Source organism: Lygodium microphyllum, chromosome 23 (assembly GCF_053477565.2).
Source record: "Lygodium microphyllum isolate KBCC chromosome 23, Lygodium_microphyllum_v1.1.10, whole genome shotgun sequence".
In the NCBI taxonomy this organism is placed as follows: Eukaryota; Viridiplantae; Streptophyta; class Polypodiopsida; order Schizaeales; family Lygodiaceae; genus Lygodium; species Lygodium microphyllum.
The window spans coordinates 132474038-132489856 of record NC_141157.1 but is presented as its reverse complement, the minus strand read 5'-3'; the positions used below and the strand labels follow the sequence as shown (position 1 = coordinate 132489856).

Genomic DNA, 15819 nt, shown 5'->3' with positions numbered 1-15819 from the left:
CTCTCTTTAAGATATTTTTATCTGTTTTGCACACAAGTAACCACAAAGTTGATTGTAATGACTGTGATGTAAAGTTCAAGGGATAGCATGAACATTAATATGTGTTTCTTGCTTTCTCATATGCCTTTTTTTGTTCATGCACATGTGGGGACAAGTCAGAACTTAAGAACTGTCAAAGGTCCACCCCTCTAGTTAAAGTACACACACTTAGGCATAACTACATCTGTGGTGCACCTGGAAGCTAGAAGCTACATGTTGCATTGAGTCACTGAGCAATCTAGTCAATCCCTTTATCCCACTTGGAGTTTTGCACAGAACCTTAGCTTAAGGAGCACTCACAAACGGTGCAACATTGCAAAAGCCCAAAGAAAGTTATAGAATGTTGTACAAGAGACAAGCAAATGAGTGTAAAAATAGACCGTTCCATGTCTTGCCGGATACGAGTTAATTGTGTGATTGTGGTTGGTTTGTGTGTCTAAATAAAATTGAGTCAGTCCCAAGTGTGTATGTGTGCTGGTGCGTGGCTGCCCTCTCCATCCAGCTCCATGGCTGTTGGTTCCGGCCATTTGATGCCCAGCTCAGGCCTGAAACTGATGTGTTTTACCCAGCCATGATCTGTTCCTGCCAGTTGGTTGTTTTGCAGCAGCAGTGATCAGTTCAAACACTGATTTTCAGCATTTTGGCCTGAATGCAGCAATCCCCAGATGCCCTCTGCACAATGATGTGTTTTGAGGTCCAAACAGTCCAACCAGGTTGCTTTCCATCATGAGTGTGCATAGCCGACTGGATTTTCAGCTTTTTAACAATCCAAGTGTGTTTCCCTGCATTGTGTCATTTATGTGCAATGCCAATGCCTTTATCATCAATGCTGTCTACTATTGTGTATTTGCATGAGTCCAGGTTTCCTTGCTTCATGTGCATGATTCCATAATCAGCTCATCACTACAGTGCAGTCCCAAGTTAAGCTTCACTTGTGTCCAGCACTCCTCAAGCTCAGGACTAAGCATTCAGGTTGAATAGTCAACCAGCTACTTCAATCATTGCACCTACTTCTCCAACAGAAAATCTAATACTCATTCAGAGGGGGCCTTTCATTGGGTATTGGGACCCTCTGAGAAATGCGAGGGCTAACAAAGGATGCACAAGAGTGTGAACAATACAATGTTAAGCCACCAAGGGTTTGCACTAATCCTGAATTGTTGTGCATTAACCCCTACTTATTTCTCCTCAAAACGGCCCCGAAAAGCAATTAGTGCTGATTACCAAAAAAAAAAGGCTTTATGTTTGAACAATAACACAAATGCATTGAAATCCTCTACAAGAAGCGTTAATTGTGGGCATCCCTTCATCCCTAATTCATTATCTTACTCTAGCACTCAGCCATAAGCCTTCTACCTTCACATAGCTTCCCACATCCCATCCAGAGCTGCTGTAGGTCATCGCTCGACAGTCACCATCATCCTATCCGCTCCTGCCCATGTCAAGGGCATGCGCATTAGTGGAGGAAACCTTCAGCCTACTGTCCAACCTATCACCTATTGTTGCCACCTTTCTCTCTTCTTTATATGCGTGAGGAAGCTTTGCCAAAATCCATCGATCTTTTTCCCTCTTCTTCACACATGCATGGAAGCTCTGCCAAAATTCGTTGAGCATTTCCTCTCTTCTCCATAATCGTGCAACAGCTCTACTAAAATTTATCAAGGCTTTTCTCTCTTCTCTATAATCACATGGATACTCTGCTAAAGCTGGCCTTTTCTCTCCTTTCACAATTGTGCAAAAGCTCTGTCAAATTTACTCTAAACAATGGCCCCTAAAGACGTCATGAAGGAAAGGTGGTTAGAGAAGGCACTTCTCGAGAGCTCAAGGAAGCCATTCTAGCCAAGAACTTAGAAGATGACATCAAGGATACAGACCATATCATACTAAACCACAAAAATCAGGTTTGAGTTGTTTATTTTAATCACTGCATTGTTTTTCAACTGATACCCTGTATTTTGTTGCTAACTACACTCTTGGCATCCAACTAACTATGGACTATATGTCACTCCCTCTCTTGTCATCTTCATCAGCAATCCAGCCCCTTGTATTGCTATTGCTCCGTTTTGGGATCTGTCATGAGTATGACAACACCATTCTCACACACCTCTACCATGATCCATCATCCTTGAGACATGGAGGTCCGAGGTCCCCCTAATTATACCATTCATATTCACATTCACTCATTCTCATCATAGTACCCCAAAACGCCATTTCGGGCAGTCCAAAACAAACCGGCCATTTCAGCTCAAAATGGGACCGCAAATACAACGTTTTGGCCTGGCCATCTTGGGGCAAAATGCGCACTATCCAGACATTTTCACCTCTTTTTCCTTTGTCTTTTGTGCACACATCTCGATCTCCTGCTTCCGCCTCCTCCCACCAGCTCCCAACTACTTGCAGCCCACTGCCCCCTTCTCCTTCTTCTCCCTCCTTCCTCCTCCTTCTTTCTTTCTTCCTTCCTTCCTTCCTTTTTCTTCTTCTTCTTCTTCTTCTTCTTCTTGTTTCTTCCTTTCTTCCTTCCTTCTTTCCTTCCATCCTCCACTTCCTCCTTCGTCGTTCTTCCTTCCCTCCTTAATACTACTACTTGAATCTTTTCTTTCCCTTCTTCTTCCTCTTCTTATTCTTCTTCTTCCTTTAATCCTAAACTTTCCAACTTCCCTTTTCATCCTTTCGGAAGTCATGGCACCAAATCCATATTGGGGCCTTGTCACTCCAATTGCAAGATATGAGGGCTCTGATTGCATGCCCAAGAAAGATATCAAGCCTTGCGTAAATGTACCGGCCAAAGTAATGGTAAGCCTCCATTTTTGGCATCGAAAGAGATTGGGACTTGGGATAAGTTAGGATGGGTACCCGCATCCAACATTTCATGGGACAAATGAGACTCAAGTGATCCAAACAAAGGCTAGTGTTGCTAGCCAAATTGAAAGTAAAGTATCAAAAAGAATTACGTCTATATCTATCTCGGGTCCTAGTGCGAAAAGAACTTTGTTGCCATCGTCTAGTGGATGAAGAGGGTCATTGCATGGTGCAAGTTGTCAGAGTGCAGCGGTGCGGAAGCGTAGGACTGAGAGTGAGAGAACGCAGAGAGAGAAGGGAGAGAAAGAGACAGTGTACACTGAAGATCTGCTGTATAAAGAATGCTGAATACAAAGATATACACGGGCGCAGTGCGCTGGACTGCGTGTCTCCACCTCGACGATGCGACCTGCTGTCCACCTCGAAGTCTGCTGCAGTCTGCACTGTCTGCTGTCTGAAATCTGCGAACAGAGACAGAGATCTGCACGGCACCGGTCTGTAATCTGCGACAGAGAATAGTGACCAGACTGCTGGAAACATCGACTATAAATAGTCGAAAAACTGCCTGAAATGGGGCGCCAGAAAATAGGGCGCAGCCTGAATAAGTCGGCTGCATTAAATGCAGCCGACTGGGCTGCTGACAGTCGGACTGCCACGTGGCAGTCCGACTGCACAGTCCGACTGACTGTGCAGGCTATGATCTGTCTAACACCCCCTCTCAGAGCCTGGACAGGGCAGAAGCCTGAGGGATCTGGAATGTTGCCGAAGTAGAGCCTGAGGAAGCGCCTTCGTAAACAAATCCGCAAGATTATCCTCCGTCTTGCAATACTCCACAGTGATGGTCTCATCCAAAAGCTTTTCTCGGATGAAGTGGTACTGGATCTCAATGTGCTTCGTCCGGGCATGAAAAACAGGATTCCTCGCCAAGGCAATGCAACTCTCATTGTCACATCGCAGCAATGTAGGACGAGTCTGGGGGCACCCAAGCTCCTCCAACAGTCTCCGAAGCCACACAACCTCGCATGTGGTGGAAGACGCGGCCCGATACTCCGCCTCAGTAGACGAAAGGGCTACCGTGGGCTGCTTCTTGCTACTCCATGAAATAACTCCTGCACCCAAAGTAAAGCAGTAACCTGTTGTAGACCGCCTGTGGTCCACGTCACCGGCCCAATCCGAGTCGCTCCAACCTGCAAGTACAAGATCTGACCCATCTGTCCCTGCGGGGTAATGAATCCCCAAATCAGACGTCCCCCTGAGATACCGAAGTATCCTCTGAGCAGCCTGCCAATGCACCGTCTTAGGTTCACTCATGAACCCTGCCAAGAGCCCAACAGCAAAACATAGATCAACCCTGGTGTTGAGAAGCCAAATCAAAGACCCTATCAACTGTCGATAGCGGGAAGCATCCGCCAAAGGAGAAGCTGAATGGGAAGTGGCCTTCCAGTTCGGATCCATAGGAGTAGAGAGGGCCCAACAATCTTCCATCTCAAAAGACACCAAGAGTTCCTGTACATATCTCTGTTGAGAGAGAAAGATCCCCCGCTGAGACTGAAAAATCTCATGTCCTAAAAAGAAATGGAGTAGCCCCAAATCCGTCATCTCGAACGTCCGATGTAAAGCTGACTTTGTCTCCTGGACCTGCTGTGCATCATCACCTGTGACAATCAAATCATCAACATATAATACAAACAGCACACAACCATCCTCGGAAGTGTGAACATACAGCTGCGGATCGGCCTTGGACCGCCGATATCCCAACTGAGATTGGAGGAACGAATCAATCTTCTCGTTCCAAGCTCGCGGGGCCTGCTTGAGACCATACAGGGCCTTCTTCAACCTGTAGACTTTCCCATCTGAAGAACCAAAGCCAGGAGGCTGCTGAACGTAGATCTCCTCCTTCAAATCACCATTCAGGAAGGCCGACTTCACATCCAGCTGATAAACAGGCCATCTCCTATGGCCAGCCAAAGCAAGAACAGCTCTAATGGTTGCCATACGAGCTGTAGGGGCAAAGGTGTCATGACAGTCAATCCCTGGGCGCTGGGCAAAACCCTTAGCAACAAGGCGAGCCTTGTGCTTATCCAAAGTACCATCACTGAGATATTTGGTCTTAAAGACCCACTTGACTCCAATCACCTTCTTCTTCGGGGGGCGTGGCACAAGTGACCAAGTGCCATTCCTCTCAATAGACTCCAACTCAGCTTCCATAGCTTTCTTCCATGGGGCGGACTGTAAAGCCTCCTTCACGGAGGTGGGCTCTTGATCCTGCATAACTCGGGACATCAAACAATAATTGGAGCACACAAGCTCCGAAGAATGCGCCTGGTGCCTCCGTGACCGCCGCGGACCATCCTGCGGTCCCCACTCCTCAGGAACCCCCTCGATCCCTGAATCACGGAGTGTGTCACGGGCCCAGCGAGGAGGAGGCCGAACCTCCCCTCGTCGTTCTCCATCAGTAGAAGACTCTGGAATGTCCACCGGTGGTAACTCCTCAGAAGGATCCGGTGGAACTGTAGACTCTGTGTCAGAAACAGAATCATAATCAAACGGCACAGGCTCCAGTGGAACTGTAGAAGGAGCCAAACTCTCCCCTGGATCTCCAAGAACGGGATGCTCCTCACCCGTTGAAGAAGCCGGAACCTCCACAAACCGCACATCACGGCTAGTATATACATCCCGCTTGACGGGATCATAGAGTCGGTAGCCTTGGGACTGGGAGCTGTAGCCAACAAATACCTGTTTGCGGGAAGCCGCTTCGAATTTGTCACGGTGAGCTTTGGGAATGTGAACATAGGCATCACACCCAAAGACCCGAAAGTAAGAAACATCTGGCTTCGACCCAAAATACGCCTCAAATGGAGTCATCCCTTCCACGGCCAAAGTAGGAGATCGGTTAAGAATGTGGACTGCAGTAGCCACAGCCTCGGCCCACAGAACCTGGGGGGTCTGTCGGTGCTCCATCATGGTGCGCGCCATCTCGATCACACTACGGTTCTTCCGTTCGAGAATACCATTTTCTTGTGGAGTATTCGTATTGGCAAACTCCTGGTGAATTCCTCTATCTGCACAAAACCGAGCAAATTCATTAGAGACAAATTCACCACCCTTGTCGGATCGCAAGGTCTTCAACTTCCGGCCTGATCGGTTCTCCTCAAAGAGAAGCCAATCCTTGAAGTGCGAGAAAGCTTCTGATTTTAGTGCCAAAAAGTAGGCCCATGTCATCCTGCTATAGTCATCCACGATCAGCATGAAGTACGAGCTCCCACGCAGGGACTCATTCCTCATAGGGCCACATAGATCCGTAGATACTAACTCCATCGGTGAAGTAGACCGCCGCGAAGCGGTGTGGGGAATGGCATCCCTATGCTGCTTCCCCCTTATGCAGGAGACACATGGCTGCTGGCTCACCACTATATCCGGCAACCCTCGAACAAGCTGTCCCCGTGACGCCTTCCGAAGATAGTCATAGTTCAGGTGACCATACCTAGCATGCCATAATTCAGACTGTGACTGTGAGGTAAGAAGAAGAGTAGAGAGGGCAGTGGAAGACTTCAGTTTGTAAATGCCGTTCTCCTCATATCCAGATGATCGAACCTTCCTCGATTCACGATCAAGGACTCGCACTGTAGAACTGTCAAACTCCACCAGAAGACCAAGGGAACAAATCTTATGGACTGAAAGGAGATGGTACCCCAATCCTGGTACATGCAAAACCTCTGAAGTATGGGTGCCACCTCGTCCATCCGGAATGAGCTGCATCTTACCCCGACCTGCAATAGAAACTGAAGAGCTGTCTCCAATGAGAACCTGCCCACGCGACGGGCGCAGCTGGGCAACACCATCTGATGAAGGAGTCATGTGCCGTGAGGCACCACTATCAATAATCCACTCTCGAGATTGGGAGGCCGCCATCGCAGCATCAGAAGCATTCGGTGAAGCGTCCTCAATGACAACTAGATGTAGAAATGCAGCTGATGAGGGTGCAGCCACCGCTCCAGAATCCTTGGTTTCCTTCTTCTTGGTGTCCTTCGAGTCTTTGTCAGGGCAATCCTTCTTCCAATGGCCAGTCTTTCCACAAATATGGCATGTGGAGTCTTTGTCCTTGTCCTTCTCCTTGTCCTTCTTGGACTTGTTATCCCCCTTCTTTTTCTTTTGGTCCTTCCCCTTCTTCTGAGAGGCTTGACCTGTCAACGCCTCCGTCTTGGAAGCATTCTGTCCCTTTAACTGTTCCTCTTGGTCCAAGACCATAGGAACCAACTCCTCCCACCGAAGAGTAGACTCTCGCCCTGAAGCAATAAGGGCAGAGTAAAATGTACCGAATCGTGGCGGCAACTGGGACAAGAGTGTAATCGCCATGTCTTCGGAGGAGATGGGCTTCCCCGCATTCTGAACCTGCATCTGTAGCTGCCTTAGCTTGTTAATGTGTTCCCTTAGCGAAGAAGACTTATTGACGGACAAGGTCCGCATCTGTACCTCCAAAGAAACCCTCTTCATCAGGGTCATCCGATTGTACATTTGATCAAGCTCCAGCCATATCTCACGAGCCACCGTCAAGTGCTCGATGTGAGCGATCACGGCTGTAGTGCATGATAGAAAGAGAAAGGATCGAATCCGGGCATTCAGTTTGTCCCAATGAGACTGGGCCCTGGCCAACTCCGCACGAGCATCGGAAGAGAGTTTGGACTCATCTCTTACCGAGGGCCGGTCAATATCTTCCTGAACCAACTCCGCCAAATCATAGGACTCCAGAATGGCCAACATCATAACGCGCCAAATGCGGTAGTTGTCGCCGTCGAGCTTCTGATCTGTAGGAAGAGCCGGTAGGACAGGCACCTTCCGGTCCATAATCGCCTGGAACTCCAAGTCCATCTCTGTAGACATATTCACCTGCAATGCCTTCTCAAACGCAAAAGCAGCCCCCTCTGACTGAGTAGACTCAGCCTGCTAAGGCTCTTCAGCGTCCCGAAGCTTCTTCACCCGCCGGAGGCGATGAAAAAGCAAAACCTGCACTTTTAGGTTGAAAACTCAAACTTTCTCCGCGACAAACAGCAGTAAACAGCAGCAAATCCACCACCTGTACTCCTTTCCTGTGCGCCCACACTCGTTTCAGCCTTGTTCCAAGGCGCAGCCCTCCTGTCTGCCCTTAAACGCAAAAAACGCAAATTTGTGTCGCGATGGAAACTCCTCTTCAGGTTGATTCTGCGCTCAGTCAGCCCTCAAACACTGCTCTGATACCATGTCAGAGTGCAGCGGTGCAGAAGCGTAGGACTGAGAGTGAGAGAACGCAGAGAGAGAAGGGAGAGAAAGAGACAGTGTACACTGAAGATCTGCTGTATAAAGAATGCTGAATACAAAGATATACACGGGCGCAGTGCGCTGGACTGCGTGTCTCCACCTCGACGATGCGACCTGCTGTCCACCTCAAAGTCTGCTGCAGTCTGCACTGTCTGCTGTCTGAAATCTGCGAACAGAGACAGAGATCTGCACGGCACCGGTCTGTAATCTGCGACAGAGAATAGTGACCAGACTGCTGGAAACATCGACTATAAATAGTCGAAAAACTGCCTGAAATGGGGCGCCAGAAAATAGGGCGCAGCCTGAATAAGTCGGCTGCATTAAATGCAGCCGACTGGGCTGCTGACAGTCGGACTGCCACGTGGCAGTCCGACTGCACAGTCCGACTGACTGTGCAGGCTATGATCTGTCTAACACAAGTATCCATGTAGGGCTTCAAAGGCACACCATTACAAAGGCAACTAGGAAGCTTACTCTCTTATTCATTCAGTGTGCTATGCCTTTTAATGGTGGCACTACTCAACAATTGAAAAAGGCTATCAAGACAATGAGCCGCATAGGGTGCAAGTGGGAGGGTCCCTCCGCGGGTGCCCTATGCACACAAGAGCTTAGGAGGGAAAGGGCATCTATAGAAGCTCAATTCGACCCATTGAAGGAGACATGGGTGAAATATAGATGCATAGTTTTATACAATGGATGCTCAAATATGCGCAAAAGGAACGTATATAATGTTTTGGTGTCTTCATGCAAAGGCACCGTGTTCATTAAGGTCATTGATGCCTCTGCCACAAGTCTTACCATCACAAGAGCTTACATCTTGCGGCACATACAAGAGGTCATCATGTGCATACGGTTCCAAAATGTGATGCAAGTGGTGAGAGATAAGGAAGTAACTGTGTATCTATGGGATGCATGTGTCAGAGTGCAGCGGTGCGGAAGCGTAGGACTGAGAGTGAGAGAACGCAGAGAGAGAAGGGAGAGAAAGAGACAGTGTACACAGAAGATCTGCTGTGTAAAGAATGCTGAATACAAAGATATACACGGGCGCAGTGCGCTGGACTGCGTGTCTCCACCTCGACGATGCGACCTGCTGTCCACCTCGAAGTCTGCTGCAGTCTGCACTGTCTGCTGTCAGAAATCTGCGAACAGAGACAGAAATCTGCACGGCACCGGTCTGTTCGGATGAAGTGGTACTGGATCTCAATGTGCTTCGTCCGGGCATGAAAAACAGGGTTCCTTGCCAAGGCAATGCAACTCTCATTGTCACATCGCAGCAATGTAGGACGAGTCTGGGGGCACCCAAGCTCCTCCAACAGTCTCCGAAGCCACACAACCTCGCATGTGGTGGAAGACGCGGCCCGATACTCCGCCTCAGTAGACGAAAGGGCTACCGTGGGCTGCTTCTTGCTACTCCATGAAATAACTCCTGCACCCAAAGTAAAGCAGTAACCTGTTGTAGACCGCCTGTGGTCCACGTCACCGGCCCAATCCGAGTCGCTCCAACCTGCAAGTACAAGATCTGACCCATCTGTCCCTGCGGGGTAATGAATCCCCAAATCAGACGTCCCCCTGAGATACCGAAGTATCCTCTGAGCAGCCTGCCAATGCACCGTCTTAGGTTCACTCATGAACCCTGCCAAGAGCCCAACAGCAAAACATAGATCAACCCTGGTGTTGAGAAGCCAAATCAAAGACCCTATCAACTGTCGATAGCGGGAAGCATCCGCCAAAGGAGAAGCTGAATGGGAAGTGGCCTTCCAGTTCGGATCCATAGGAGTAGAAAGGGCCCGACAATCTTCCATCTCAAAAGACACCAAGAGTTCCTGTACATATCTCTGTTGAGAGAGAAAGATCCCCCTCTGAGACTGAAAAATCTCATGTCCTAAAAAGAAATGGAGTAGCCCCAAATCCGTCATCTCGAACGTCCGATGTAAAGCTGACTTTGTCTCCTGGACCTGCTGTGCATCATCACCTGTGACAATCAAATCATCAACATATAATACAAACAGCACACAACCATCCTCGGAAGTGTGAACATACAGCTGCGGATCGGCCTTGGACCGCCGATATCCCAACTGAGATTGGAGGAACGAATCAATCTTCTCGTTCCAAGCTCACGGGGCCTGCTTGAGACCATACAGGGCCTTCTTCAACCTGTAGACTTTCCCATCTGAAGAACCAAAGCCAGGAGGCTGCTGAACGTAGATCTCCTCCTTCAAATCACCATTCAGGAAGGCCGACTTCACATCCAGCTGATAAACAGGCCATCTCCTATGGCCAGCCAAAGCAAGAACAGCTCTAATGGTTGCCATACGAGCTGTAGGGGCAAAGGTGTCATGACAGTCAATCCCTGGGCGCTGGGCAAAACCCTTAGCAACAAGGCGAGCCTTGTGCTTATCCAAAGTACCATCACTGAGATATTTGGTCTTAAAGACCCACTTGACTCCAATCACCTTCTTCTTCGGGGGGCGTGGCACACGTGACCAAGTGCCATTCCTCTCAATAGCCTCCAACTCAGCTTCCATAGCTTTCTTCCATGGGGCGGACTGTAAAGCCTCCTTCACGGAGGTGGGCTCTCGATCCTGCATAACTCGGGACATCAAACAATAATTGGAGCACACAAGCTCCGAAGAATGCGCCTGGTGCCTCCGTGACCGCCGCGGACCATCCTGCGGTCCCCACTCCTCAGGAACCCCCTCGATCCCTGAATCACGGAGTGTGTCACGGGCCCAGCGAGGAGGAGGCCGAACCTCCCCTCGTCGTTCTCCATCAGTAGAAGACTCTGGAATGTCCACCGGTGGTAACTCCTCAGAAGGATCCGGTGGAACTGTAGACTCTGTGTCAGAAACAGAATCATAATCAAACGGCACAGGCTCCATTGGAACTGTAAAAGGAGCCAAACTCTCCCCTGGATCTCCAAGAACGGGATGCTCCTCACCCGTTGAAGAAGCCGGAACCTCCACAAACCGCACATCACGGCTAGTATATACATCCCGCTTGACGGGATCATAGAGTCGGTAGCCTTGGGACTGGGAGCTGTAGCCAACAAATACCTGTTTGCGGGAAGCCGCTTCGAATTTGTCACGGTGAGCTTTGGGAATGTGAACATAGGCATCACACCCAAAGACCCGAAAGTAAGAAACATCTGGCTTCGACCCAAAATACGCCTCAAATGGAGTCATCCCTTCCACAGCCGAAGTAGGAGATCGATTAAGGATGTGGACTGCAGTAGCCACAGCCTCAGCCCACAGAACCTGGGGGGTCTGTCGGTGCTCCATCATGGTGCGCGCCATCTCGATCACACTGCGGTTCTTCCGTTCGAGAATACCATTTTCTTGTGGAGTATTCGTATTGGCAAACTCCTGGTGAATTCCTCTATCTGCACAAAACCGAGCAAATTCATTAGAGACAAATTCACCTCCCTTGTCGGATCGCAAGGTCTTCAACTTCCGGCCTGATCGGTTCTCCTCAAAGAGAAGCCAATCCTTGAAGTGCGAGAAAGCTTCTGATTTTAGTGCCAAAAAGTAGGCCCATGTCATCCTGCTATAGTCATCCACGATCAGCATGAAGTACGAGCTCCCACGCAGGGACTCATTCCTCATAGGGCCACATAGATCCGTAGATACTAACTCCATCGGTGAAGTAGACCGCCGCGAAGCGGTGTGGGGAATGGCATCCCTATGCTGCTTCCCCCTTATGCAGGAGACACATGGCTGCTGGCTCACCACTATATCCGGCAACCCTCGAACAAGCTGTCCCCGTGACGCCTTCCGAAGATAGTCATAGTTCAGGTGACCATACCTAGCATGCCATAATTCAGACTGTGACTGTGAGGTAAGAAGAAGAGTAGAGAGGGCAGTGGAAGACTTCAGTTTGTAAATGCCATTCTCATATCCAGATGATAGAACCTTCCTCGATTCACGATCAAGGACTCGCACTGTAGAACTGTCAAACTCCACCAGAAGACCAAGGGAACAAATCTTATGAACTGAAAGGAGATGGTACCCCAAGCCTGGTACATGCAAAACCTCTGAAGTATGGGTGCCACCTCGTCCATCCGGAATAAGCTGCATCTTACCCCGACCTGCAATAGAAACTGAAGAGCTGTCTCCAATGAGAACCTGCCCACGCGAAGGTCGCAGCTGGGCAACACCATCTGATGAAGGAGTCATGTGCCGTGAGGCACCACTATCAATAATCCACTCTCGAGATTGGGAGGCCGCCATCGCAGCATCAGAAGCATTCGGTGAAGCGTCCTCAATGACAACTAGATGTAGAAATGCAGCTGATGAGGGTGCAGCCACCGCTCGAGAATCCTTGGTTTCCTTCTTCTTGGTGTCCTTCGAGTCTTTGTCAGGGCAATCCTTCTTCCAATGGCCAGTCTTTCCACAAATATGGCATGTGGAGTCTTTGTCCTTGTCCTTCTCCTTGTCCTTCTTGGACTTGTTATCCCCCTTCTTCTTCTTTTGGTCCTTCCCCTTCTTCTGAGAGGCTTGACCTGTCAACGCCTCCGTCTTGGAAGCATTCTGTCCCTTTACCTGTTCCTCTTGGTCCAATACAATAGGAACCAACTCCTCCCACCGAAGAGTAGACTCTCGCCCTGAAGCAATAAGGGCAGAGTAAAATGTACCGAATCGTGGCGGCAACTGGGACAAGAGTGTAATCGCCATGTCTTCGGAGGAGATCGGCTTCCCCGCATTCTGAACCTGCATCTGTAGCTGCCTTAGCTTATTAATGTGTTCCCTTAGCGAAGAAGACTTATTGACGGACAAAGTCCGCATCTGTACCTCCAAAGAAACCCTCTTCATCAGGGTCATCCGATTGTACATTTGATCAAGCTCTAGCCATATCTCACGAGCCACCGTCAAGTGCTCGATGTGAGCGATCACGGCTGTAGTGCATGATAGAAAGAGAAAGGATCGAATCCGGGCATTCAGTTTGTCCCAATGAGACTGGGCCCTGGCCAACTCCGCACGAGCATCGGAAGAGAGTTTGGACTCATCTCTTACCGAGGGCCGGTCAATATCTTCCTGAACCAACTCCGCCAAATCATAGGACTCCAGAATGGCCAACATCATAACGCGCCAAATGCGGTAGTTGTCGCCGTCGAGCTTCTGATCTGTAGGAAGAGCCGGTAGGACAGGCACCTTCCGGTCCATAATCGCCTGGAACTCCAAGTCCATCTCTGTAGACATCTTCACCTGCAATGCCTTCTCAAACGCAAAAGCAGCCCCCTCTGACTGAGTAGACTCAGCCTGCTAAGGCTCTTCAGCGTCCCGAAGCTCCTTCACCCGCCGGAGGCGATGAAAAAACAAATCCTGCACTTTTAGGTTGAAAACTCAAACTTTCTCCGCGACAAACAGCAGTAAACAGCAGCAAATCCACCACCTGTACTCCTTTCCTGTGCGCCCACACTCGTTTCAGCCTTGTTCCAAGGCGCAGCCCTCCTGTCTGCCCTTAAACGCAAAAAACGCAAATTTGTGTCGCGATGGAAACTCCACTTCAGGTTGATTCTACGCTCAGTCAGCCCTCAAACACTGCTCTGATACCATGTCAGAGTGCAGCGGTGCGGAAGCGTAGGACTGAGAGTGAGAGAACGCAGAGAGAGAAGGGAGAGAAAGAGACAGTGTACACAGAAGATCTGTTGTATAAAGAATGCTGAATACAAAGATATACACGGGCGCAGTGTGCTGGACTGCGTGTCTCCACCTCGACGATGCGACCTGCTGTCCACCTCGAAGTCTGCTGCAGTCTGCACTGTCTGCTGTCAGAAATCTGTGAACAGAGACAGAAATCTGCACGGCACCGGTCTGTAATCTGCGACAGAGAATGAATGCCAGACTGCTGAAAACGTCAGCAATAAATAGGCGAAAATCTGCCTAGGATGGGGCGCCAAAATAGGGCGCAGCCAGAAATAAAATGGCTGCAGGCAGTCGGACTGCCACGTGGCAGTCCGACTGCACAGTCCGACTGTGCAGCTGGACTGTGCAGCTGCTGCCTGCACCTGCTGCCTGAAAACAGGCTATGATCTCTGACAGCATGCTTGAGGATGAGTTCCTCAAATTGCATGGACTCCATGCGCTTCACATTACCTCAACTTACTTATTGAAGATATTGGCCAAATATCTTGGGTGGATGATATCTTTGAGACAACAAGAAGTATAGTAAAATTTATGAAGAAGAGGCCATCCATCACTAGCATATTTCCTACCAATAGTACACTTGAGTCATTGAAGCCCTCTACTACAAGATTTGTGTACATATTTATTGTGTCGAAGAGGCTTATACAGGTCCATCCAAATATGATGTGGACCATTGCATGCCAATAGTGGCTTATTTGGAGTGAGAGATGTAAGAGTGTGCAATGAAAAGAGGGAACTAAACACAAAGAGAAGGAGACAATGAGAGAATGCAAAAGAGAGAAGAGACAATGTGACTCCAATGGTTGAAGGTACAAGGCTACATCCATCAGCCCCAACACACAACTCTACGCGTTAGTGTGGACACCACCCGATAGCATGAGGATGAGAGAATGAGGAGGCTTGGCTGATCACAAAGGATCAACAATGGATAATGAGGTGGAGCGCAGGCTGCCTATACATAGACGAAAAAGAGAAAAAAACCAAAATATGGTCAAACCCCTTAAAAATAGCCAAAAGTGCACAAAAAGAAATGCACTAATGTGCCCTCCCTCTAAAGTGTCTCAAACACATAAAATGACAAACAAATACAATGTCAAAGCTCCTAATGACCTTGTTTGACTCAAACTGAGGCTCACAAGCAAGACATAACCACAAAAGACACACGACTGCAAACACCCCCTCTCAGATCTTGGATGTGGCAAAAGTCCAAAGGAGATGCAAATCCAAGGGTAGCAGTAAGAATATCAATGCGGATGTAGTCCGTCGATGAAGAATGCCAGCCAAGGAGCAAGACCTCCTCTCCATAAAAAGATCCGATCAAAAGAAAGGCCACCAAAGAGGAAAGGAAACGGCAAGGCCTCGAACAAATCACTCCAGAAAAATCCAATCGAGAATGGGTGAGCCAAGCCTCTAATCCAACTACGAGATGATAGCAAGGAACTATCAAAGGCGCCATAAGCTACATAGAAACAACAAGGACCAAGTGCCAAGCGATAGGGGATGGTCGCTCGATGACGAAGAAAAAGGTTAGTCGAGTAAAAGAAAGGCTCAAAGAAGATTGGAAACCCTAAAGAAACTCCTCATAATCGAATGGAGCATAGATAGATCCATCTCATGCAAACCTATTACAAAAGTGACTCTTGTAGAAGAATCATCTACAAAGACAATCAGCTTGGTGAAAACAACAGAAATTCCCAGTCTAAGAAAACCAGACACTGAAAGAGGAAGGTCCAAATCCGGAACATGTAGCGCCTCAGAAACGGAGCTTGACAGATGGTCAAACAACAAAGGCAAGGTACCAACACAAGAACCTAAAATTTTGAGATGCTTTAATCTTATTGATAACATTTGATTAAGATATTAATCAAATTGTAAGGTTGTTTAGCACATGTGATGCACATAGCAACTATTTTATAATAATAGATCAAGGATCTCGAGAATGTAGTAGGTGTCAAAGGCAAAAGTTGTAATAAGTTATGTCTGATAGATACTAGGTGGTACCCGATGTCAAATTTTGACCTAGACCAATTTATTGGCCACTCAT

The 15819-nt window shown here is 48.6% G+C and overlaps 1 protein-coding gene across 3 annotated transcripts in view; it reads right to left on the bottom strand.

Moving 5' to 3' along the window:
• The window catches only part of LOC148016761 (filament-like plant protein 4), a 71111-nt gene that overhangs the window by 36003 nt on the left and 19289 nt on the right, over positions 1-15819 (bottom strand). The gene's annotated exons all lie outside the window — the stretch shown is intronic.